The 27,075-nt window shown below is 44.2% G+C and overlaps 1 protein-coding gene across 2 annotated transcripts in view; it reads right to left on the reverse strand.

The window, feature by feature from the left end:
• Positions 1 to 27,075, reverse strand: part of HSD17B4 (hydroxysteroid 17-beta dehydrogenase 4) — a 509,464-nt gene that overhangs the window by 397,513 nt on the left and 84,876 nt on the right. The window lies entirely within an intron of this gene.

Genomic DNA, 27,075 nt, shown 5'->3' on the forward strand with positions numbered 1-27,075 from the left:
TGTTTTCTGAGCTCTGCTTCATCCTACAGCTAAGAACTTTGATTATGTCACAGCTACTGCTCCCAGTAAACAAAGTGATGTATCCTTGGATTTAGGGTTACATTTCCTACATTATGCTGCTCTCAGATAAGGAACCAAAAACCTGGTGACAGATTCCAGTTAACTCAGAGCCCAATGAAGACTGTACATCTGGAACCATACAGACTCCACATGTAGGGTATGTAAAGTGCAAGCGCCTTAAACACTGCATAGCGGTGGATACCGCTGCTTGACACTGCTGCTCCATGCTGTCGCTGGCTCCTGTTACTGGGTGCATCTCTGGTTTTGACACAATCTTAAAATTGTTTATACAGTGGAACCTTGCTTAACGAGAACAATCCATTCTGGGAGTGTGCTTGTTAACCAAGTTACTCGTTCAGCAAAGCAAGATTTCCCATAGGAAATCATTGCAATGCAGACAATTTGTTCCACGTGTTAAATGTCCCATCCTGGTCCCCTATTCTGTCATTCCACACATGCACAAACACACACAAACATGCACAAACACGTACAAACTCACACAAACACACAAGCACGCACACGCGCATATTATATGCTCACCTTACCTTCCGTTCCATCGCCAGTCTCCTAGGATTTGAGGTTCTCTGGTACGGGGCCGGGCATCGGGTTATCATAACGACGAGGGAGGAACTTCCGCGGCCAGAGCGCTGATGTCAAAGGCAGAGCTGCTTGCCTCTGATTGGCCAGCGCGCTGCCTTTGAGTAGCGTCTGACAGGAAGTTCCTGCTTCGTCGCTATGGATGCCAATGCACAGCCTGGAGTGGAGTGGAGTGGGGTAGCAAACTACAGGACCCAGGAGACCGGCGATGAAACGGAAGGTACATTATATTAGATTATATTACATGCTCACCTTACCTTCTGTTCCATCACGGGCCTCCTGGGTCTTGTAGTTCGCCGCGAGGATGTCGCGATATACCCGGGAACTACAAGAACCATGAGGCCGGCGGTGGAACGGAGGTAAGGTGAGCATAATACTGAATGTGTGTGCGTGCGTGTATGTGTGTGTTTGTGCGTAGATGTGTGTGTTTGTGTGGACTGCAAGTACGGGTTAGAGCACGGTGGATGTACGGAACCGGAAGTGTGTGCGGTGAGGATTTCACTCTCTCGTAAAGCGAGTTACAAATTTACAGAAAGTTTTGCTTGTTAAGCGAAATTCTCGTTAAGTGGGTTACTCGTTAAGCGAGGTTCCACTGTATTACCATTTTCTTACTGACCTTGGTCTTTTTGCATAAGACGCTGCTCTATACTATGCTAATATACATTGCTGCATATATTTGTTCCAGTATGTACAATTTTGTGAGTTGTTTGATGAAGGCCACTACGTGGCCGAAACGTCACATGTTCACAACAAAATTCTTTTGAAAATAAACTTTGTTTAAAGTATCTCCTGAAGAGTGCCTCCCTTCTGTGATAGGATATATGTTTAGTATTAGCAGGATGACTGTTGCTGATCCTTGCCCTTCTCAAAACTAATGCAGGGGCAGGAGGTAATTTTCCTGCAGAGACCTGAAATATTTACCAGTTAACAGTTCTGCACTTGTCCATTGTCTTTATGTGTTGTCTGTCTACCTCAAGCACTGGGAGTACGTGTGGTGATGGTCCCCACTAGTGGAACCCAGGGATAAATAGGAATAGCCATCGCTGAATGGAGGATATCCATTAAATCCCGATTCCTCCGTTGTCAGGAAGGGACAGCAAGGGTGGAGAATTAGGTATCATTTTGTAATTGTCCCCCTTCCCACTGTCGTTATATGTCGAATAGCTATATAATTAATCTATGTCCTTAGCACTCCACTTGTTGGAATATATGTAAATTAGCACTTTGCACTATGTATTGAGCTTATATGAACCTTAGATTTGTGTATTTTTAGATTTGTATATTCTTAATAAAGATATTTTTTATATAAGGTGTTGTTTGGTCAGGTTTTGTACTGAAGAGAATACAGCTAATAAATTGGTCGACTTAAGCGGTCTTTACACACTGCAATTTCGGTCCAGATATCGCCATCGTGGGTACCCGCCCCCATCTGTTGTGCGACACGGGCAAATCGCTGCCCGTGCCGCACAACATCGCCCAGACCCGTCACACATACTTACCTGCCCGGTGACGTCGCTGTGACCGGCGAACCGCCTCCTTCCTAAGGGGGCGGTCCGTGCGGCGTCACAGCGACGTCACTGAGCGGCCGCCCAATAGCAGCGGAGGGGCGGAGCTGAGCAGGACGTAACATCCCGCCCACCTCCGTCCTTCCGCATAGCGACCAGGAGGCAGGTAAGGAGAGCTTCCTCGTTCCTGCGGTGTCACACGGAGCGATGTGTGCTGCCGCAGGAACGAGGAACAACCTCGTTACTGCTGCAGTAACGATTTTTGAGACTGGACCCCCATGTCACCAATGAGCGATTTTGCATGTTTTTGCAATGATGCAAAATCGATCATCGGTGTCACACGCAACGGCATCGCTAATGCGGCCGAATGTGCGTCACCAATTCCGTGACCCCAATGAGTTCGCATTAGCGATGTCGTAGCGTGTAAAGCCCCCTTTAGGCTGCTTTCACACATCCGGTTTTTGCTGAGCGGCACAATCCGGCTCAAAAACCTATGCAACAGATGCGGCGAAAAAAACGGATCCGTTGCATAAGTTTTTCCATGCAGCCAGTCCATTTTTTCACAGATGCGACTTGATACTGAGCATGCGCAGTGCAAAAAACGCATCCGGCCGCCGGATGCGGTTTTTGCCGCAGGACGCCGCGTCCTGTGTCCACAGGCTTGCATTGTAAATCACGCCGGATCCGGCGCGATGCGTTTTTTTTCGCCGCACCAAAAAACGTGCCAGGCAACGTTCCATCAGGCCGCCGCATGGGCTAAATATGCCGGATGCAACGCAAGGCCATGCGGCACAATATGGCGCTAATGCAAGTCTATGCAGAAAAAAAGGCAACTGGCGGCAAAACAAAACAGTTGCATTTTTTCTGCAAAGGGCCGTATTGTGCCGCTCAGCAAAAACCGGATGTGTGAAAGCAGCCTAACTACCATTCGCTCCATATTCATCCTCTTATGAAATGAACAAGGACCCCAACAGCAGGTAATGAAATGGTCGTCTCTTCCAAAAGCATATGTCAGATATATGAAGCCACTCACTACACACTGGGAAGAGGAATCGCAATGCTGGAGCCACTATAGAGCAGCTCACTGTTCTGGCCAGTAAAGAAGGGAGCACAATAAGGCTCCTTTTCTACATACAGTAGAGGTCTATACTGCCTTCCTTTGCTAATCATGTCCTCTGGTCCTTTGTAAGGATAACTCATGAGCTACAAGTCCTTGATATGGACCACACACACATATACACATCACATGTATATAAGATCACCGTGGGGAGGAGGGAAGACTCTTTATGATGAGCGTGAAGAAAAAACGTTGCTTGCTCCCTTCTAAAGAAACGTGATGATCTAGTTACCCATCTTCACCCCTTTTAGCTTTCCATCATGGTGGAACAGAACATGGAGCCCAAAACTGGTACCATAGACTCACAACTGATTTATAAAAGGGGTAATATTATACTCTTTAAGGTATACACAGCAATACTATTATTATGGTGTAGGTGCATTACTTTACAGTTATAAACATTAATATTACAGCGCCATATTTTGTCAGATTCTCAGTCATTCTGCATTATTACACAAATCAATATGAGTTTTAAAGGGAATCTGTCAGCAGTTTTTTTGTCACCTCATTGGAGAGCAGCATAATGTAATGGCAGAGATCCGGATTCCAGTGATGTGTCACTTAGTGGGCTGCTTGCTTCAGTTTTGATAAGTTTTTATCGGCAGGAGATCATCACTAAAAGACTAATAAATAGGGATGATCGAATACTTTGATTATCCGGCTTCGCGAATAACTTCAGAATACCTCGCCTCTATTCGCGAATATTCGATGCGCAATGTAAGTCTATGGGAAACCCGAATAACAACTATTCGGAACTATTCGGGCTTCCCATAGACTTATATTGCGCATCGAATAGTCGAATAACGACGAGGTATTCGGAAAAAATTTGCGAAGCCGGATAATCAAAGTATTCGATCATCCCTACTAATAAACCTCCTGCCCTGTAGTCCTCCATATTTATCAGCTCTGTATAACCCCACACCCACCACTGATTGGCAGCTTTCTGCTTATGCAAAGTGTATACAGAAAGATGTCAATCAGTGGTGTGGGCGGGGTTATACAGAGCTCAGCATTCAGAGGACTGGTACATCTGCAGCAGAGAAAACTGGGATTTTCTCAAAATTAAAGCAAAAAGTCCAGTTAAAGATACATTGCTGGAATCAAGGTATCTGTCCCTATATCATGCTGCTCTCAGGTAGTGGAACAAAAAGGAGTTTCAAAATAAAATGCCCACCAGATGAAATTATGGGTCATCATATGTTCTTGGGAAGTATAAAGTGTTGGCTGCTCGAGATGGGTCTTAAAAAGCTCTCAGACGGTAAATACCATACAGAATCTTTACATGATATCACCAGCTCTAGCCCCAACCTGTACACCAAACAAACTGTGCTATATAAAAAAGACGAACCAGTTCGCTCATCTGTCCCATAAATTTTTATTTTATTATGTACAAATGTTTTTAATTTTATCTGCAGATTACAAGCACAGAGATTATTTCACAATCTGCTGCCAAAAAATTCAATATAATTGGTTATAAAAATAATAATAAATTAATACAATTTAAAATCTGTTCTGAAAAAGAATCCAGCACTACTCATCCCGATATTCAGAAATAAACACTATAGGGAAAAAAGGCATTACAATAGGAATACATAGGAGATAAAGGAGGTTATCACAGAGCGTCTTTTCCCTGCACATCTGAACGAACAGATGAAATCGCCTAATGAGGTTGTGTATAATTAAGATTATGCTAAAAGATTTATGAATGCTGCAATCAACATGGCCGCCAAGCCACCTCATCAACCAAGTGACTGAGGGGTCCTGAATTGCAAACTTGACTTTTTACGCAGCGCTAGGAAAAAAGGGGATGTGAATAAAAATTGCAATTGTGAATTTAGCTTTCATGTTATTATCAGATAGGTGAAGAGTATTTTGAGGCACCTCCCCATCCCCACTATAGGTTAGATCAGGCTCTGCTGTGAGACGTAGTGACACACAACTACTCTCACTGCAGAGATGTGAGCGATTACAAAGTGCCGGAGAGGAGTGTGATCGCAAATACGGCATCTTTCAGATTTCATCTCACACAGAGCGTGGGGTGAGGGGCAGCATAGCTGAGCTTTGTCTACTTGCAAACACCTTTGCAGCTCTTCTTTCACAGCACTGTTGGCTCTGATCTATCCTCCCACACTGACTGCTGGTGTTTATAATAACGCTCATCTCTGCGCTACTGCAGGCACTTAGCCTGTAATCACACAGTTCTGCAGTGAGAGCAGCCGGTCATGACAGATTTAAGAAACCTACTCGAAGCTATTGTGGGGGCGTGTTCTTTTCTCCATCCTTGTATGTTGAGTGTACTTATAATTGGTCATCACCATCCAGGGGAAAAAGTACACAACCCCCACAGACAAATCTCTGGTAATGGCCATTTGGACTTAAAGAGAACCTGTCACCATATTTGGTGACTATTCTCTGCGGCCACCACCAGTGGGCTCTTATATACAGCAAGTTAGAATGCTGTATATCAAAGAGTCCAGGCTGCTGTGAAGAGCGTAAAAATGACTTTATAATACTCACCTAAACGGTCGGTGCGGTGCAGATGGGTGTCTCCATTCTACAGGTGCGGCACCTCCTCTTTCGGCCGTCTTTGTCCTCCTTCTTCTGAAGCCTGGGTGCAGGACGCGTCCTACATCATGCACACTCGCCGCCATGGAGGTCCTGCACAGGCACACTTTGATCTGCCCTGAGCAGGGTAGATCAAAGTATTGTATTACGCATGAGTGGGACCTCAATGCCGGCGAGTGTGCATGACGTAGGACGCGTCCTGCACCCATGCTTCAGAAGAAGGAGGACAAAGACGGCCGAAAGAGGAGGCGCCACACCTGTAGAATGGAGACACCCATCTGACCCATCTGCACTGCACCGACCGTTTAGGTGAGTATTATAAAGTCATTTTTATGCTCTACACAGCGGCCTGGGCTCTTATATACAGTATGTTAGAATGTTGTATATAAGAGCCCACTGGTTGAGACCGCAGCTTATAGTCACCAAATCTGGTGACAGGTTCCCTGTACCTAAAGGTTACAAGCTAATATCTCTGCAAAAGGAGATAAGAAATGGAAAAAAAAAAATAAAAACTAGGTTTTATTCAGCTCTGCAGCCACTGTTACATGATGTGGCCAATTTAACATGCTTGACCCATTGAAATGCTCTCTTTAAAGGGAATCAGTCAGCACGTTTTTTGCAACCTCATCTGAGAGCAGCATGATTTAGGCAAAGAGACTCTGAATCCAAGGGTGTATCACTTAGATTACTGGGAGCAGCCGTTCTGACACAATCAGAGCTTTTAGACATAGCATTCAGCATAGCTGGGAAAGCTACCCACACCAGGCTCTCAATAGAAAGATTGTACATGGACAGTGAGGGGTCAATCAGAGGAGGGGGTGTGCTGGACTGCCTTGTGCATGACATTGAAGTCCTAGCAATGATAATCACTAGATGATAAAGCCTTTAGTTTAAGTAAATAACAGCACACAGACAGCCAGAGAGGCATAACGGATTATTGTTTTTTAACCCCTGCAGCATGCAGTCCTCAAATTATACAGCAAAAACCTGCTGACAGACTTCTTTAGGGCTCTGCTCACACTACTTTGACTATTGTTTTCTGTTACATTTTTGTTCCTACGATTACAGTATTGCTTTGTAAAGTATTACAGAATATGACATACACAACAGGCGTTTGCCTAAAACATTGCTGTTGACAACTAATTTTTCATACACAATTTGGACACAGACAAAAAACACAATTCTTGCGCATTTTTCCTATCAATCATGTGAAAAGCACACATTTTAGAATAGGCTATAAATTCAATTGTACCTAAAATACGGGAAATACATTTTTCACAGCATCACCGAGACAGGGAAATAAGAATAACCTCTTTACCTCCAAGCTCATTTAAATGATTGACAGCACTAGGCGAAAATCAATAACTGGAAGACAGTTCTTAAGGAACATTTTCTGCCCCGCAATCTTCACAAGTAATTCAAACTTGTTGTCACTTCGCCAGTGTTATCTATTAGTTTCTCCTGAATCAAAGCTACATTTTGAAATTACAGACTGTGGTTTTGTACCTTGAAGACCTATTGGCACATGTAAAAAAATATATACATGGAATTATGCAGATTTACATTTCCAACCCATCAAATGAAGCTGACAAAGAATAAAAAGGTTATACAGGTTACTTAGAATTACACGTCATATCAGGAGGGCATATTCTCATAAACTTGAATATATGATTAATAGTTAAGTTAAATGTATAAGTTATAGTCATTGAGGCTGGGATACATTGTGTCTTATGCGTCTAGATTTGAGGCCTTAAAAACGGTTACTGTTGGGGCTCATTCAGACATCCATTTTTAACATAAGAGTGCCATCTGTGATTTTCAAGGATAGCACTCGTACCTGTAACAGTCTATGGAACCATTCACATCTCCATGATCTGTAGCCGTTTAGCGGATCAAGTGGTCACCAGAAAATCACAAAGACATGTCTGATTTTGATCAAATTCAGAAATACAAGTCTATGGGTCCTTGAAAAAAATGGGACCGCATTCTGATGTCATCAAAATGAGTGAAAGTTTCGTGGAGTGTTTAATTCCATAAATCTTGTGTGATTTTTTTCTTTTATTTTTTTAAAAATTACTGGGGTTAGTAGTAATGTCAGTGTCTGAGACACACCTCTCCATTACTAACACCTGGGCTTGATGCAGGCTGACATTACACAGATGACATCAACCCTATAAACCATTACCTTGACTGCCAACACGCCAGAGCAAATCAGTAAGAGACAAGGCGAAGCACCAGAATTGGAGGAATTAATGTGATGCACCAATTCTGGGGCGGCTGCGGGCTATTTTTAGGCTGGAAGGGGCACAATAACCATTTAACCACTGACCTTTCCAACCTGATTATATCAGCTCTCAGCGGTCTGCTTTACCTTTGCTGAATATCAACAATAGGGGAGGCAGCCAATTTGAGGTGGACAGCAAAACAGTTGATTAAGGGGTGCTTCACACACAGCGAGCTCGCTGCCGAGATCGCTGCTGAGTCACGCTTTTTGTGACGCAGCAGTGACCTCATTAGCGATCTCGCTGTGTGTGACAATGAGCAGCGATCTGGCCCCTGCTGCGAGATCGCTGCTCGTTACACACAGCCCCGGTTCGTTTTCTTTAAAGGCGCTCTCCCACTGTGACACACAGATCGCTGTGTGTGACAGCGAGAGAGCGACAAATGAAGCGAGCAGGGAGCAGGAGCCGGCATCTGACAGCTGAGGTAAGCTATATCCAAGATAAACATCGGGTAACCAAGGTGGTTACCCGATATTTACCTTAGTTACCAGCCTCCGCAGCTCTCACGCTGCCTGTGCTGCCGGCTCCGGCTCTCTGCACATGTAGCTGCATTACACATCGGGTTAATTAACCCGATGTGTACTGTAGCTAGGAGAGCAAAGCTAAGCGGTGTGCGCTGGTAACTAATGTAAACATCGGGTAACCATACCCGATGTTTACCTTAGTTACCAGAGTCTGCAGCTTCCAGACGCCGGCTCCGTGCAAGCGCAGCGTCGCTTGCACGTCGCTGCTGGCTGGGGGCTGGTCACTGGTCGCTGGTGAGATCTGCCTGTTTGACAGCTCACCAGCGACCATGTAGCGATGCAGCAGCGATCCTGACCAGGTCAGATCGCTGGTCGGATCGCTGCTGCATCGCTAAAGTGTGAAGGCACCCTAAGTCTCAATTCCCCCCACAAAGAGGCGTACATGGATGATAATGTTCAGATGCAAGACCAAATGCAATGTAAATCCAGCCTTACAGGGACGGGACTTTCCAAGACATATCAGCTATTTTAGAGTCTACGGACATCAGTCTTTAGTTACCTGATCACCCAAAAAAAAAAAAAAGACAACTCATCAAATATTATATAAAAAAAATACTGGAAATAAAATACAAAGACAAATGGACACTGTCACCTTTTTAATCAAAAAGTTGAGCATGTGTATTGGATGTAAAGTAGTCATAGGCTCACAGATACATCAATTTTAGTATAATATTCACTTTCATAAATCCCTACAAGCTCACTGGACCTCTAGCATTACTTTATAATGAGATTTCCCCAACTTCATGCCAATGCATCGATAACACTCATGTTCTGCTCTACAGCCAGGGCCGTCTTCCCCTGGAGCAGATCATTACATAATTCCTATACATTTCTACAGAGCGGACGGCGGCGGCTGAGGATGATCCTATTAGAACAATGAGGTGCTCAGTGAGCCCTGCTATGTAAAGAGTGTGATCTGAGCGCAGCGAAATTAATTTTCCCAAGAGCCCATGGAAAATAGAACAATTACCGGATTCTGTGAGCCAAAACAAACATATGGCCTCTATTTCACACGATCACATACTACTGTAACACTAAGTAGAGGAGCCATTGTCCCCTGGCGTTCTCGTTATTACTTAATTCAATTTTTGTTGAGGTAGAATGTTAAAATGGTCATCTAAGCATCCCTTCATTGTACTCTGGGTCCTGGACGATGGAGTCGTTTGTTCTTCATTCCTTTTACCTGGAAAATGTTGCCAGGAATTGGGTTTCAAAATGGTCTTTAAGTTACCTACAAAGACGGAACAAGGTAATGCAATCCACAAATCACTGGGTGCTCATTACAGACACCTTTAGCATAAACCAGTTCTGACAAAGTGTCGCAAAAATTTTTTTTTTTTATTATTATTCTTATCCAAATATAATTTGCACCACTCATACAGGTATATGTCAGGCTAAGATGAAAAATAGGAAATGGCACTTCTGTACGGCACCAACGTTTCCAAGACAATAAGCTGCTATGGGCAAAATAACCAAACCAAAATAATATGTACCAGGAATATACGTATAAAGAAAAAACCAAAAGAAAGAAAATACTCCTAAAAACAATATTTATTATAGAAACATGTTAAAAATGCTCGAAAAATACAGAGCATAATAACTCTTATATATGAAGAAGGTCCTTAATTAGTCACGTGAGGTGCGTGGGAGGACAAGGGGTGTTCAAACCAGCTAGTGAGGGAAGGGGCTATCGTAATATCAGAGTTAGTAAGTAGGCCCTAGGTAGCATGGCTCCAGAATTGTCTGAAGGTAAATTGATAGCCTATTAACCTAAGGGATATGTCCTGGATTGGTCTTTCCCTCCCTTTTCGCTACCTACCAGCGGAGGTGCACCTTAAGGTATTGGGTACCCCCCGCTCCTCGTCAGCTTTCCCTAAGCTGTCCCTTTGACCCGCAAGTCGCATGAAACCCACCACCAAGAATAAAGGTGCACAGTAGTCAAAAGGTCATTGTACAAAATTGGTCACCAAAAGGTTGGTAACCATAATACCACTTATCCTTAAATAAGGAAAAGAAAGGCAATACGCACTAGTCAGTAGTATGTTATTGCCTCAAAAAATGGGAATACATATAAGATTTTAACCAATGCTCTTAAATGCTATAATAGCCAATTATCACTGTGCATATGTGTATTTTATATCAAGCACAGTAAAACTAGATGAAGTTTGAGATACCAACATACCAGTGATATAAAAAGATAGAAACATGTAAGCCCAGCAGGAAATTAATCCGCTAGGGTAGCTAGTGGTAATGAAACAGTCCCAATAGGATGATATTAGGTAGCAATGACCCAGGAGTACTGAGACATTAGGCCTAATGTCTCAGTACTCCTGGGTCATTGCTACCTGGAGGAGCAACTGGGAATATTCCAGACGACTTGCTTTTTACCTTTGGCCATTGATGTCGGCCTGATTACACCACGAAAGCCATACTTACTAAGATACTAAAAACTGATGGATCATGAAATACTTTATTCTTCTTCCCCTGATGAACCCCTAGGATAAGATTTTTAGGGGGGAAACGCATCGGGATAATGGATAATCATCAGTGACCTCAGCAGATAAGTTCCCTGCTGGGATTATATATTGTATTTCTCTACATCACTGGGATACTAGTACCCTAATATCATCCTATTGGGACTGTTTCATTACCACTAGCTACCCTAGCGGATTAATTTCCTGCTGGGCTTACATGTTTCTATCTTTTTATATCACTGGTATGTTGGTATCTCAAACTTCATCTAGTTTTACTGTGCTTGATATAAAATACACATATGCACAGTGACAATTGGCTATTATAGCATTTAAGAGCATTGGTTAAAATCTTATATGTATTCCCATTTTTTGAGGCAATAACATACTACTGACTAGTGCGTATTGCCTTTCTTTTCCTTATTTAAGGATAAGTGGTATTATGGTTACCAACCTTTTGGTGACCAATTTTGTACAATGACCTTTTGACTACTGTGCACCTTTATTCTTGGTGGTGGGTTTCATGCGACTTGCGGGTCAAAGGGACAGCTTAGGGAAAGCCGACGAGGAGCGGGGGGTACGCAATACCTTAAGGTGCACCTCCGCTGGTAGGTAGCGAAAAGGGAGGGAAAGACCAATCCAGGACATATCCCTTAGGTTAATAGGCTATCAATTTACCTTCAGACAATTCTGGAGCCATGCTACCTAGGGCCTACTTACTAACTCTGATATTACGATAGCCCCTTCCCTCACTAGCTGGTTTGAACACCCCTTGTCCTCCCACGCACCTCACGTGACTAATTAAGGACCTTCTTCATATATAAGAGTTATTATGCTCTGTATTTTTCGAGCATTTTTAACATGTTTCTATAATAAATATTGTTTTTAGGAGTATTTTCTTTCTTTGGTTTTTTCTTTCTATGGGCAAAATAACCATATTTTCTTTTGGAATTTAGATACAAAAATGGAAACCTGACAAGTTAATTTTAAGTTCTCTCGCTCCCTCAAGATTATTTTGTATCAGTTTCAAAATGAATCCAGGGGAACAGTCAATCCTTTATTAAAAAAATAAAAAGTGTGAACGCATCAGATTTAAATAAGTTGCTCGCTCTGCATTTTCTTTGGTAGCGGGTATTAAAAAGATCCAAGGAGTCATCAAAAGTTTTACTTGGTTTTACTGTTGAGAATTAGAGAACAGAGACGAAAACTTTATAATTAAGTTTCCCCATTCCTGAATAGTAAATCTGCCAAAGTTATTAAGAGATAAGCAAGAGGGGATGTTATGCAATATATTGTAAGTGAATGTGCAAACTCTAAGGCCTTGTGCCTTTTATTAAGCAGATTTGGTGCAGTGTAGGCTATGTGCACACGGTGCGGTTTTTGATGCACTCTCTTTGACCCACAACCAAGATACAGACCCCTTCTTCCCTTTATTTACATCAAGTCTTTTTCGCCAAGTGGGAATGGGCAACAGTAGAGATGAGTGGACCCTTGAATGTTCGGTTAGGCTAGTTCAGCCGAACTTTAAATTAAGATTCGTTTGGGACCCAAACCCCAATAGAAATCTCTAATTGGGCAGTTCTGGTCTCTTCCTACATGTAGACAGCCACAAACAGATCACTCATGGGGGTGGGTGGGCAAGGTGTGCACACTGCATCTGATCATGCTGTTGTTACCCCCAGTGTGAGCCAATCAAAGCACTGAAAGCAGCTCACAGTGGGCTGAATACTGAGTGTACCCAAGCACAGCGATGCTCGCTCAAGTGGTTTGCATAAGAAAAGCACCCAAACTCAAACTACATTTTTTGTGTAAAGTCTGTCTTTGGTACATACACCAAACCTCAGGTTCGCTCAGCTCTAGTCATCAGTCCTTTTTCTGTTCAAGACCAAAGCCCGCTTAGCTAAAAATACCTAATTTACATACAGGAAAGAGGTTTGGCAAAAATTTATCTCAGAACTGAGGTGTGCAGGAGCAAAAAACAAATTTGATATACTGGACACAACAATACCAAATATCTTTTTTATTATTATTAGTAGTAGGAGAAAAGGGGATGGGTAATTAAATTTTTTTTTTTCCCCACACACACTAATATAATATAATATAATATAATATATATACACACACACACACACACACACACACACACACACACACACACACACACACACGTATATACATATGCATATATATACATATGCATATATTATATATATATATATATATAATTTTTTTTTTATTTATTTTAGTTTTTTTTTACTTTGTTTTTTTGTTTCTGTTCAAAACTCGAACCTGTGATTGTTTAATTGCTTATACTACAGTCGAAAACAGTAGTTTACATACACTATCTAAAAGGACACATCTGCATGTTTTTCCGCACTAACATGAAATCGGAATAAACCTTTCCTGTTTTTGGTCAATTAGAAACTAAAATTATTTATATTTGCCAAATGCCAGAATAATGAGAGAGAGGCAATGTTTTAAGTTATTTTTATTATCTACAAAAAGTCAAAAGAGTACTATGCCTTTAACCAATATGGGACAGCCCATATGATGATGTCATATCTTTGGAAGCTTCAGATAGGTTTATTGGTAACATCTCAGTTAATTAGCGGCACATCTGTGGATGTATTTTAATGCACACCTGAAACAAAATACCGTATTTTTTGGATTATAAGACGCACTTTTCCTCCCAAAACTTTAGGAGGAAAATGGGGGGTGCGTCTTAAAATCCGAATATAGCTTTACCTAGGGGTCCTGTCTGTGCGGCGATCGGGCGGCCGGGTGCCTGTGGCTGCGTGCAAGCGGCCGGGTAGCTGTGCTTGCGTGCGGGTGGCAGCCAGGTACCTGTGGCTGCGTGCAGGCAGCAGTCGGGTGCCTGTGCACGGGAGCCGGGTGCCTGTATGCGGGGGGCGGGGGGCAGCCAGCACCCGGCTGCCACCCGCACACAGGCACAGGCACCCGGCTGCCACAGGTACCCGGCTGCCACCCGCACCCACGCAAGCACAGGTACCCGGCCGCTTGCACGCAGGGTGGGCGGGCAGCCTGCTGGCTGCCACTCTGTGCGTGCGGGGCGGGTGGCTGTGCAACAGGTTACCCAGTTTGTCCGCGGTCCCAGTTTCAAATGATGGCGCCGGGAGCGGGCGCGTGCGCAGATGGAGGTCTTGGATGAGAGCTACATCTGCGCACACGCCTCTCCAGGTGCCAACATTTGAACCGGGACCGCAGGCACTGAGACACTCACTGCATCGGCCTGCTACACGACTCACCCGCCGCTGCTGCCACCACGGACCCCGCAGCTCCTGCCACCATGGACGTCACCGCACCTGCCACCACGGACGCCACCGCACCTGCCACCACGGACCCCGCTGCCACTGACCCGCCGCGACTGGCAGCACAACCTCTGCCTCCTGTGACCCCGCTTCACCACCACTGCTGCCTCCCTCCGGTAAGAGAACACTGGAGTATAAGACGGACCCCATTTTTCTTTTTTTAGGTCTAAATTTCGGGTGCGTCTTATAATCCGGTGCATCTTATAAAGCGAAAAATATGGTACTTCTTTCATGGGAAAGTCAAAAGAAATCAGCCAAGATCTTAGGAAGAGAATTGTGGACTTGCACAAGTCTGGTTCATTCTTGGGTGCAATTTCCAGATACCTGAAGGTGCCTCATTCATCTGTATGAACAATTATACACAAGTACAAACAAGATGGGAATGGCCAGCCCTCATACCGTTCAGAAAGGAGACTGCTTCTGTGTACTAGAGATGAATGTGCTTTGGTCAGACATGTGCATATCAACCAAACAACAGAAGACCTTGTGAAGATGCAGGCGAAGCTGGCAAGATTGTGTCATTATTCACAGTGAAATGAGTACTGTATCAACATGGGCTGAAGGGACACTCTATTAGGAAGAAGCCATTACTCCAAAAGAAACATAAAAAAGCCAGATTAATGTTTGCAAATGCACACAGGAACACAGACCTTTTGGAGACATGTCCTGTGGTCTGACAAAACTAAAATTGAACTGTTTGGCCAAAATGCTTTACATTAAGTTACATTCGGAGGAAAAGGGGAGAAGCTTTGAAACCTAAGAACACGATCCCAACTGTGAAACACGGAGGTGGCAGCATCATGTTGTGGGGTTGTTTTGCTGCAGGAGGGACTGGTGCACTTCACAAAATAGATGACATCATGAGGAAAGAAGATTATGTGGCAATACTGAAGCAACATCTCAAGACATCAGCCAGGAACTTAAAGCTTGGACGGAAATAGGTCTTCCAAATGGAGAATGACTCAAAGCATACTGCCAAACTGGTGACAAAGTGGCTTAAAAATAACCAAGAATGTTTTGTGAGTGGCCATCACAAATCCCTGATCTCAAGGATATTGAAAATTTATGGGCAAAGTTAAAAAGGCAGGTGCGAGCAAGGCGACCTACAAATATGGATCAGTTATGCCAGTTCTGTCAAGAGGAATGGGCCCAAATTCCTACCAACTATGGTGACAAGCTTGTGGAAGGAGATCCAAAACCTCTCACCCAAGTCATACAGCCTAAGGGCTATGCTACCAAATACTAATGAAATGTATGTAAACTTTTAACTTTGCAGAAAATAATAAAAATGCCAGAAAACACCCTCTCTCTCATTATTCTGGCATTTGGCAAATATAAATAATTTTGGTTCCTGACTGACCTAAAACGGGAAAGGTTTATTCTGATTTCATGTCGGATAGTGAGATAGAGTGTATGTAAACTTCTGGTTTCCGCTGTATATACGGCAATATCACAGTATTTCAGTATATAGAGAAATTGCTGCTCTCTTATGGAGCTTAGCCTGTGGCAGAGTTTACCAGGAGGGCCAAGATGGCAGGTATGGGGGTCTTCAGCAGGTCCCGGGGCTGCCATGATAACAAGGGCCATGCACCGGCAAAGATGTAATTTGAATGCTGCAGTCAGAGATTGACAATGACATTTAAATGGTTAAAGTTTGGTGATTTGAGCAGGTTCCAGCTGCTGCTGTTACAGGGAGGTGCAGGAAATGTAACACACCGGCATCAGCCATGCTCAGCCCCTGAGCCGCTGTCATGCACTGCTTATTGATGAAAAGGTACATCATAGGTCGTTAAGTGGTTAAAGGGAATCTTTAATAAAAAAAAAAATTACCTATTGTTAAAATCAGGTTATAAAGATTCAATATAAACACCTTTTCATGCAATAAATGTATCTTAGTGGCCATTTACCTGTAGTCATTATAGACGATACTTAGTCACTTACGGTCACAGTCAATGTAATATAGCTTATTACTTCTGTATCCAAGACAGATATAAAGAGATTAAACTTATTATTTTGCCTATTAATTTATTCGTTTTATTTTTTTTTTGTTTTTTTTACAATGGATACTGTATAAATATAGCAGCAGTGATATTGATCTCTGCTGCAGCTTTCCTCCTGCACAGCAATATGGCAGAGGCCATGCAATTAAACAAAGCAGACACCCTTATTCTGCACATAACATTTCTTCTGGGTCCAGTTGGTCACACAGGGAAAATAAAAATTCAGATTGAGACCAATAACATTGACCGTTCATTATCTAATTATATACATTAAAGCCGATGCATTTAGTGTAAATACAGGTTTACTATTATTCAAAGGACGGCGGCCTCTGTAGTGATTGTATGGAGCCAGAAGCGGTCTTTTCCAGGGGCAGACACTGTCTGAGGACCAACAATAAAGCAAATAGAGAGGCTTGTTTAAATGCAGCAATCATTAGGGACGTTCAAGTTGTGTAATTTAGAGCGCTTTTCCCATGAACAGTACATTTTACTCAATAGATGTTGAAATAATAATACAAATCACAATTGGATGTGGTTAAAGGGAACCGGTCACTAGATTTGGCGACTATAAGCTGTGGCCACCCCCAGTGAGCTCTTATATACAGAATGCAGTTTATAAGAGCCCAACTTGCACTATATAATGTAAAAAACACTTTTATAATACTTGCCTAGAGGGAGGTCCATTCTGATAGGTGTTGCTGTTTTCCGGTCCAGCGCCTCCTCTCTGCTGGGATCTCAGTCCTCCTTTTACCCAGCCAGTATGGATGATGTGTCTACCGTATTTTTCGGACCATAAGACGCACTTTTTTCCCCCCCAAATGTTGGGAGAAAGTGGGGGGTGCGTCTTATGGTCTGACTATAGGGCTGCGGCCGGGAATGTGGGTGCTGCGGTGGAGCGGGTCATCGGGAGCACGAGCAGGCTGCAGCAGCGCCTGCCGTGACCACGTGGGCCCGCTCATTACATATGCACGCCCATCCCCCCGCCCATCATCTCTCAGCGAACACGGCGCTGACAGGTGGGCGGGGTGATGGGCGGGGGGGTGCGCGCATAATTAACAGCCGGCCGTGATCACCCCTGGCAACTACAGCCTGGAGTGATCATGTGCGGCTGTATTCACTGCCCCCTGTGCATCATTATCAGCGCGGGGTGCAGTGAATCAGTATACTCACCCGTCACTGCGTGTGGAGCCGTCACCGAGTGTGGAGCCGTCACCACGTGTGGAGCCGTCACCCTGCAGCATCGCGCGATGTCTTACTGTCTGTGCCGGTCAGCTGATCTGGTCACTAGCGGCGCGCACAGCGATGACGTCATCGCTGTGCGCGCCGCTAGTGTCCACCAGCTCAGCTGACCGGCACAGACAGGAAGACATCGCGCGATGCTGCATACGCGGTGACGGCTCCATACAGCGGCGCTGCAGCTGAGACAGAGATCGGTGCTTCAGGGAGTGAGGAAAGGTGAGTATAAACGTTTATTTTTTTTTTCTGTGCCACAGGCCATATACATGGATGGGGGCATAACATGAGCAGGATGGATGGGGGCATAACATGAGCAGGATGGATGGGGGCATATCATGAGCAGGATGGATGGGGGCATAACATGAGCAGGATGGATGGGGGCATAACATGAGCAGGATGGATGGGGGCATAACATGAGCAGGATGGATGGGGGCATAACATGGGCAGGATGGATGGGGGCATATCATGAGCAGGATGGATGGGGGTATATCATGAGCAGGATGGATGGGGGCATAACATGAGCAGGATGGATGGGGGCATAACATGAGCAGGATGGATGGGGGCATAACATGAGCAGGATGGATGGGGGCATAACATGGGCAGGATGGATGGGGGCATAACATGAGCAGGATGGATGGGGGCATAACATGAGCAGGATGGATGGGGGCATAACATGAGCAGGATGGATGGGGGCATAACATGAGCAGGATGGATGGGGGCATATCATGAGCAGGATGGATGGGGGCATAACATGAGCAGGATGGATGGGGGCATATCATGAGCAGGATGGATGGGGGCATAACATGAGCAGGATGGATGGGGGCATATCATGAGCAGGATGGATGGGGGCATAACATGAGCAGGATGGATGGGGGCATATCATGAGCAGGATGGATGGGGGCATACCATGAGCAGGATGGATGGGGGCATACCATGAGCACGATGGATGGGGGCATAACATGAGCAGGATGGATGGGGGCATTTCATGAGCAGGATGGATGGGGGCATATCATGAGCAGGATGGATGGGGGCATAACATGAGCAGGATGGATGGGGGCATACCATGAGCAGGATGGATGGGGGCATACCATGAGCACGATGGATGGGGGCATAACATGAGCAGGATGGATGGGGGCATTTCATGAGCAGGATGGATGGGGGCATAACATGAGCAGGATGGATGGGGGCATATCATGAGCAGGATGGATGGGGGCATATCATGAGCAGGATGGATGGGGGCATAACATGAGCAGGATGGATGGGGGCATATCATGAGCAGGATGGATGGGGGCATATCATGAGCAGGATGGATGGGGGTATATCATGAGCAGGATGGATGGGGGTATATCATGAGCAGGATGGATGGGGGCATATCATGAGCAGGATGGATGGGGGCATATCATGAGCAGGATGGATGGGGGTATATCTTGAGCATGATGGATGGGGGCATATCATGAGCAGGATGGATGGGGGCATAACATGAGCAGGATGGATGGGGGCATATCATGAGCAGGATGGATGGGGGCATAACATGAGCAGGATGGATGGGGGCATATCATGAGCACGATGGATGGGGGCATATCATGAGCACGATGGATGGGGGCATATCATGAGCAGGATGGATGGGGGCATAACATGAGCAGGATGGATGGGGGCATATCATGAGCAGGATGGATGGGGGCATAACATGAGCAGGATGGATGGGGGCATATCATGAGCAGGATGGATGGGGGCATAACATGAGCAGGATGGATGGGGGCATATCATGAGCAGGATGGATGGGGGCATTTCATGAGCAGGATGGATGGGGGCATATCATGAGCAGGATGGATGGGGGCATAACGAGCAGGATGGATGGGGGCATATCATGAGCAGGATGGATGGGGGCATTTCATGAGCAGGATGGATGGGGGCATAACATGAGCAGGATGGATGGGGGTATATCATGAGCAGGATGGATGGGGGGTATATTATGAGCAGGATGGATGGGGGGTATATTATGAGCAGGATGGATGGGGGGTATATTATGAGCAGGATGGATGGGGGGTATATTATGAACAGGATGGGGGTATATGAGCAGGATCATATACAAGGCAGGAGGATCCTTACCAGAATGGGGTACCTTAGTAGAGAATTTGGGGACATTACCCCATAACAGTGTCAGCAGCAGATCCTCGCCCCATAACAGTGTGTCATGACCATATTTTTTGGTTAAAATTTTATTTTCCTATTTTCCTCCTCTAAAATCAGGGTGCGTCTTATGGTCAGGTGCGTCTTATAGTCCGAAAAATACGGTACATTATCCACACACACTAACATTGCAGTTCTGATCAGGCGCACTTTGGTCTGCCCTGCTGTAATGCACAGGCGCGAGGTACGGTAAAGATCACCCGCTCATGCGCACTGCAATATTTTGATCTGCCCTGAGCAGGGCAGATGAAGGTGCGCCTGCGCAGAACTGCAATGTCGGCGTGTGTGGATGATGTAGACGCGTCATGCACACTGGGCTGGGTAGAAGGAGGACGGAGATCCCAGCAGAGAGTAGATGCCGGAGGAGGAGCCGAACCGGAAAACAACACCCTTCGGACGAGATCACCCCTTAGGTCAGTATAATAAGTGGGGGTTTTTTTTACATTTTACACAGCGACCTGGGCTCTTATATACAGTATTCTAGAATGCTGTATATAAGGGCTCAATCTTACAGTCATATGAAAAAGTTTGGGCACCCCTATTAATGTTAACCTTTTTTCTTTATAACAATTTGGGTTTTTGCAACAGCTATTTCAGTTTCATATATCTAATAACTGATTGACTAAGTAATATTTCTGGATTGAAATGAGGTTTATTGTACTAACAGAAAATGTGCAATCCGCATTTAAACAAAATTTGACCGGTGCAAAAGTATGGGCACCTCAACATAAAAGTGACATTAATATTTTGTAGATCCTCGTTTGCAAAAATAACAGCCTCTAGTCGCTTCCTGTAGCTTTTAATGAGTTCCTGGATCCGGGATGCAGGTATATTTGACCATTCCTGTTTACAAAACAATTCCAGTTCAGTTAAGTTTGATGGTCGCCGAGCATGGACAGCACGCTTCAAATCATCCCACAGATGTTCAATGATATTCAGGTCTGGGGACTGGGATGGCCATTCCAGAACATTGTAATTGTTCCTCTGCATGAATGCCTGAGTAGATTTGGAGCGGTGTTTTGGATCATTGTCTTGCTGAAATATCCATCCCCTGCGTAACTTCAACTTCATCACTGATTCTTGCACATTATTGTCAAGAATCTGCTGATACTGAGTTGAATCCATGCGACCCTCAACTTTAACAAGATTCTCGGTGCCGGCATTGGCCACACAGCCCCAAAGTATGATGGAACCTCCACCAAATTTTACTGTGGGTAGCAAGTGCTTTTCTTGGAATGCCGTGTTTTTTTGCCTCCATGCATAACGCCTTTTTGTATGACCAAACAACTCACTCTTTGTTTCATCAGTCCACAGGACCTTCTTCCAAACTGTAACTGGCTTGTCCAAATGTGCTTTTGCATACCTCAGGCAACTCTGTTTGTGGCGTGCTTGCAGAAACGGCTTCTTTCGCATCACTCTCCCATACAGCTTCTCCTTGTGCAACGTGCGCTGTATTGTTGACCGATGCACATTGACACCATCTGCAGCAAGATGATGCTGCAGGTCTTTGGAGGTGGTCTGTGGATTGTCCTTGACTGTTCTCACCATTCTTCTTCTCTGCCTTTCTGATATTTTTCTTGGCCTGCCACTTCTGGGCTTAACAAGAACTGTACCTGTGTTCTTCCATTTCCTTACTATGTTCCTCACAGTGGAAACTGACAGTTTAAATCTCTGAGACAATTTTTTGTATCCTTCCCCTGAACAACTATGTTGATTAATCTTTGTTTTCAGATCATTTGAGAGTTGTTTTGAGGAGCCCATGATGCCACTCTTCATAGGAGATTCAAATAGGAGAACAACTTGCAAGTGGCCACCTTAAATAACTTTTCTCATGATTGGATACACTTGCCTATGAAGTTCAAAGCTCAATGAGGTTACAAAACCAATTTAGTGCTTTAGTAAGTCAGTAAAAAGTAGTTAGGAGTGTTCAAATCAAGAAATTGATAAGGGTGCCCATACTTTTGCACCGGTCCAATTTTGTTTAAATGCGGATTGCACATTATTCTGTTAGTACAATAAACCTCATTTCAATCCAGAAATATTACTCAGTCCATCAGTTATTAGATATATGAAACTGAAATACCTGTTACAAAAACCCAAATTGTTATAAAGAAAAAAGGTTAACATTAATAGGGTTGCCCGAACTTTTTCATATGACTGTATATATGTGCCCCTGCTGTGTACTGTGTAATGGCTATGTTGGACTGTATAGGAACATGGTCTGATCATACCACATCTCCTGGGCAGAAGAGGGTGGAAAAAAAGAAGAAAAAAAAAAAATGAAGTGTACAGACAGGGCAGCACGGATCACAACTGATGTTTTAGGTAGGGTTGCACGATCATATTCTCTCCATCCAAGAAAAACAGCCAGATTATTCTGATCAGTTTTTCTCAGAAGTGGAGGGGGGGCAAAAAAAATACATTAAAAGGGAACCTGTCAGGTGCAATATTCACCCAGAACCCGGAGCAGTCCTGGATACATATTGTTAATCCCTGGCTAACCGCCCCTGTATACACTAGCATAGATAAAGAGATCTTTAGAAAAAGTATTTCTAAAGAGCTTTTATCGTATGCTAATGAGTGCGGGGACTAGTCACCTGGGCGTTAGTTTCCCTGGCTCGTCGGCTCCAGTAGCATGTTAGTATGCCCCTTTGGGTGTGCCAACATGCTAATGACTGTGCAGCATTTATTTTGCCGATCACCTTCTTACATAGAGACCTCTAGCTACAACAATTCGTTTGCAGGGCATCTGTGCGAAGCTGGTCTGCAGCATAAAAAATTATATATCACACACCCATACATACATACATACATACATACATACATACATACACAAAAATAATGAAACAAAAAAAATGTTGCGGTGATTGTGTAGTCCTATGTGATTATATCCTAACATGAGTAAACTCGTAGTATTTTAAGATTATTTCATAAATTGAATTTATTGTAAAAGCACAAAATAAAAAATGTAAATAAAATAAATGAAAAAGAACACGGATCAAAATTAGAGAACACTTTCTGATACCTGCAAGTTATTGGTGTTAATCTGGCACCTGGAGCTAACTTCCTTAATTATCTGACAAACCCTATGTAACTGGCAGCCTAACATTCCAGTTTGCACTGACTTTGCAAAAATGATGTGCTGTTCCAAAGTGACTGAAACCTCCACCAGCAGCAGGTTGTCCAGATGAAGGTCAAAGGGGTGACCCTATCAGCCATAGCAAGAGAAGCTGGTCTTTCCAAGTCTGTCATTTTGAGAATATTTCATCTTTACATCACAAACTCTTTCAAGTCCCTCAAGAAGGCTGGTTGGCCTCAAAAGACAAATGCAAAAGAGGACAGGATAATGCGAAGAATCACAATAGGCAATCATTTTCTACACTGTAGATGTAATTGCTCGCCAGTTCAGCACTGCACAGGGAAAAAAATCAGGGTAAAATCTGTCTCGTCACAGTGTCACAACGTTTAAGAGCATTTGGGCTGAAAGCCCACTCTGCAGTGACCAAACCTCTCATTAGCAGAAAGAATCAAAAGGCTAGATTCATCTTTGGTGAGGGGCATGTTGTGTGGACAGAGAAGTGGTCCACAATTCATTTTAGTGATGAAAGCAAGTTTAATTTATTTGGGTCTGATGGGAAACATTATGTTTGTAGACAAACTGGGAAAAGACTGAACCTAAAGTGTGTTAAGAAGTCAGTGAAAGGTGGTGGAGGAAGTGCCATGGTTTGGGGAATGTTTTCTGCAGGGGTTAGACCTCTCATACAGCTACATGGCAGAGTGAATGCAAGTGTGTATCAGACCCTTCTTCAACAACATGTGGTTTGTTACTTGTGTTCATCTCTCAATTAGTCAGAATTTTATATTCATTTGTCAAGCTCGTATGCCACCCCTCTCCAAAGACTCAGAGCGGCTCACAACATATAAATGCAAAATACAAAGTTTTAAACAAATAGAAATATAAAATCAATTCTTAAAAAAACATTAAAAACAACTCCAAAACATACCCTATTTATACCAATTTTTTTTTATAAATTATTAGCCACAGTCAACACCAACGGTCCCAGGCCTGCCGACATAGATAAGTCTAAAAGTCTTTACGGAATGCCAGTAGGGTAGGGGCAATGCAGAGCTCTGGGGGAAGATTATTCCAGAGGGTTGGGACTGCTATGGAGAAGGCTCTAACCCTGGGAGTCACCAGTCGACAATGGCATATCGATGGGACTCAGAGGAGGCCTTCCCTATGGGCCCGGACTGGTCGCTGGGACACATGAGGCAACAAACGGTCTCGGAGGTATGCTGGTCCTAAGGCATGTAGGGCTTTATAGGTAATCACCAACACTTTGAATTGCACTCGGAAACTAATCGGTAGCCAATGCAGCTCGCAGAGTGTTGGTAAAATGTGAGAACATCTAGGCAGTCCCAAAATGGGTCTTGCGGCTGCATTCTGGACTACCTGCAGCTTCCAAATACTTATCAAAGGGTAGCTCCATGTAGAGAGCACTGCAGTAGTTGATCCTTGAAGTAATAAGGGCATGAGCAACTGTGCGCAAACCCTCACAATCCAAATAAGGGCGCAACTGGTGCACCAGGCGAACCTGGGAAAACGCCCCCTTGCCACAACCGATACATGATAGTCTAATCTTAGCTGTGGATCCAGGATGACTCCCAAGTTGCGAACCTTCTCCGAGAGGTAATAAACCCCCCTCCCCCCCCCCCAGACTAATGGAGGCACAGATTAAATCGCCTTAGGAGGCAATACCCACAGCCACTCAGTCTTGTCGGGATTCAGCTTGAGCCTATTATCACCCATCCCCAGACCCTCACAGCCTCCAGACACTGACATCACCTCTGCTGCTTCATTGGCTTGGCACGGGGTGGAAACATTCAGCTGGATATCATCCGCATACTGATGACAACGCACCCAGTATCGTTCGATGATCTCACCCAGCGGTTTTATGAAAATGTTAAATAGCAGGGGGAGAGGACAGACCCCTGAGGCACCTCACAAGGGAGATGCCTAGGAGACGACCTCTGACCCCCCATTAACACCGACTGCGACTGATCAGAGAGATAGGAGGGGAAACACTGTAAAACAGTGCCTCCCACTTCCAAGCCCTGAAATCGGCGCATAAGGATACCTAAAATCGATGGTGTAGAAAGCCGCTGAGAGGTCAAGAAGCACCAGAATAGAGGACTCACCCCTATCCCAGGCCCGCCAGAGATCATCCATCAATGCAATCAAAGCAGTTTCAGTAGAGTAGCCAGGCCTGAAATCCGACTGTAAGGAGCCTAGATAATCGGAGTCATGCAAGGACTGCTGGAGTTGGAGCGCCACCACCTTCTCTACAACCTTCCCAACAAAGGGAAGGTTGGAGACCGGGCGATAGTTGTTTAAAACGGCCAGATCCAGGGATGGCCTCTTGAGGAGGGGGCGCGCAATTGCCTCCTTGTAAGCAGCCGGAAAGGACCCCTCCCTCAAAGAAGCATTTTTTATGTAGGACAGTGCACCATCACACAGCAAAGTGGCCAAAGCAGTTCCTTGCAACAGTAAACAATGAAATGGCCATCTCAGAGTCCTAATCTAAACCCAATAGAAAACCTCTGGAAAATCCTTGGTGACAAAGTTATGGCCAAGAAACTCACAACAGTCAAACAACTGTGGGAGAGACTAGAAGTAGAGTGGACCAAAAATCACACTAGTGCAGAGTGAGAGACTAGTGATTTCCTGTGTCCCCAGATGTGCTAAAGTTATTCAAAGGAAAGGCCTGTCCACTCCATACTGATTGGTGACTGTTACAAAAGGCAAAAATATCCAGCATCCACGTCCAGGTGAAATATAAAAGTTGTATCTTTATTCAGAATCCATTAAAAACATAGGGTGATGAACATTACATCCCCAACAAATATAAAAGTCCTCTTGGACCCCTCATACAGATGGTACGCGTTTCGGGCTCCTCGCTCTTAGTCTGAGTCCAACTCAAGTCATGGACTCAGACTAAGAGCGAGGGGCTCGAAACGCGTACCATCTGTATGAGGGGTCCAAGAGGACTTTTATATTTGCTGGGGATGTAATGTTCATCACCCTATGTTTTTAATGGATTCTGAATAAAGATACAACTTTTATATTTCACCTGGACGTGGATGCTGGATATTTTTGCTTTTTGTGGAATTCCTGGCGTGGCCGGCCTCTATCCTTGCACCTGTCTCTCATTGGAGTCTCCATAGACCTGGGTGAGCTGATTTTTCTTTTTTCTTCTCCTGTCTGATTGGTGACTGTTGTCTTATCTTTCTCTGTTCTACAGTCATTGAGGTTCCCTAATTATGTTTTGGGAAAAATAAAGGGTTTATGTTGATAAACTTTGGATCTTTTGTAAAACACTGTTCTAGTGGCATGGTGTACCCCTTACAGAAAACCTTCAGATGTTGATCAATATCCAAAAAGGGAGCCACATGGTTATACCTTATGGTCTCATATAGGTCATGCTGGTACAGGGTATGATTTAACCCACCAGTGTGGCCATGAGACAGCACACTCCAAAAATGTATAATCAAACAAGAGCACTAGGAGTTTTAGTGCAAAATAAGAATTTTATTAAATTGTTAACCCCTTCAGCCCCCGGGCACTTTCCGTTTTTGCTTTTTGCTCCCCTTCTTCCGAGAGGCGTAACTTTTTTATTTTTCCATCAATCTTGCCATATGAGGGCTTGTTTTTTGCGGGACGAGTTGTACTTTTAAATGAAACCATAAGTTTTAACATATAGTGTACTGGAAAACGGCAAAAAAAATCCAAGTGCGGAAAAATTGCAAAAAAAGTGGGATTGTACAATAGTTTTTGGGATATTTTATTCACAGTGTTCACTATATGGTAAAACTGATGTGTGGGTATGATGCCTCAGGTCGGTGCGAGTTTGTAGACACCAAAAATGTATAGGTTTACTTGTATCTAAGGGGGTTAAAAAAAATTCACAAGCTTGTCCAAAAAACGTGGCGCACGTTTTGCGCCATTTTCCAAAACCCGTAGCGTTCTCATTTTTCAGGATCTGAGGCTGTGATGGCTTATTTTTTGCGTCTCGACCTGACGTTCTTAACGGTACCATTTTTGCGCAGATGCTACGTTTTGATCGCCTGTTATTGCATTTTGCGCAAAATTTGCGGCGACCAAAACACGTAATTTTGGCGTTTGGAATTTTTTTGCCGCT

Source organism: Anomaloglossus baeobatrachus, chromosome 1 (genome assembly GCF_048569485.1).
Source record: "Anomaloglossus baeobatrachus isolate aAnoBae1 chromosome 1, aAnoBae1.hap1, whole genome shotgun sequence".
Lineage (NCBI taxonomy): Eukaryota > Metazoa > Chordata > Amphibia > Anura > Aromobatidae > Anomaloglossus > Anomaloglossus baeobatrachus.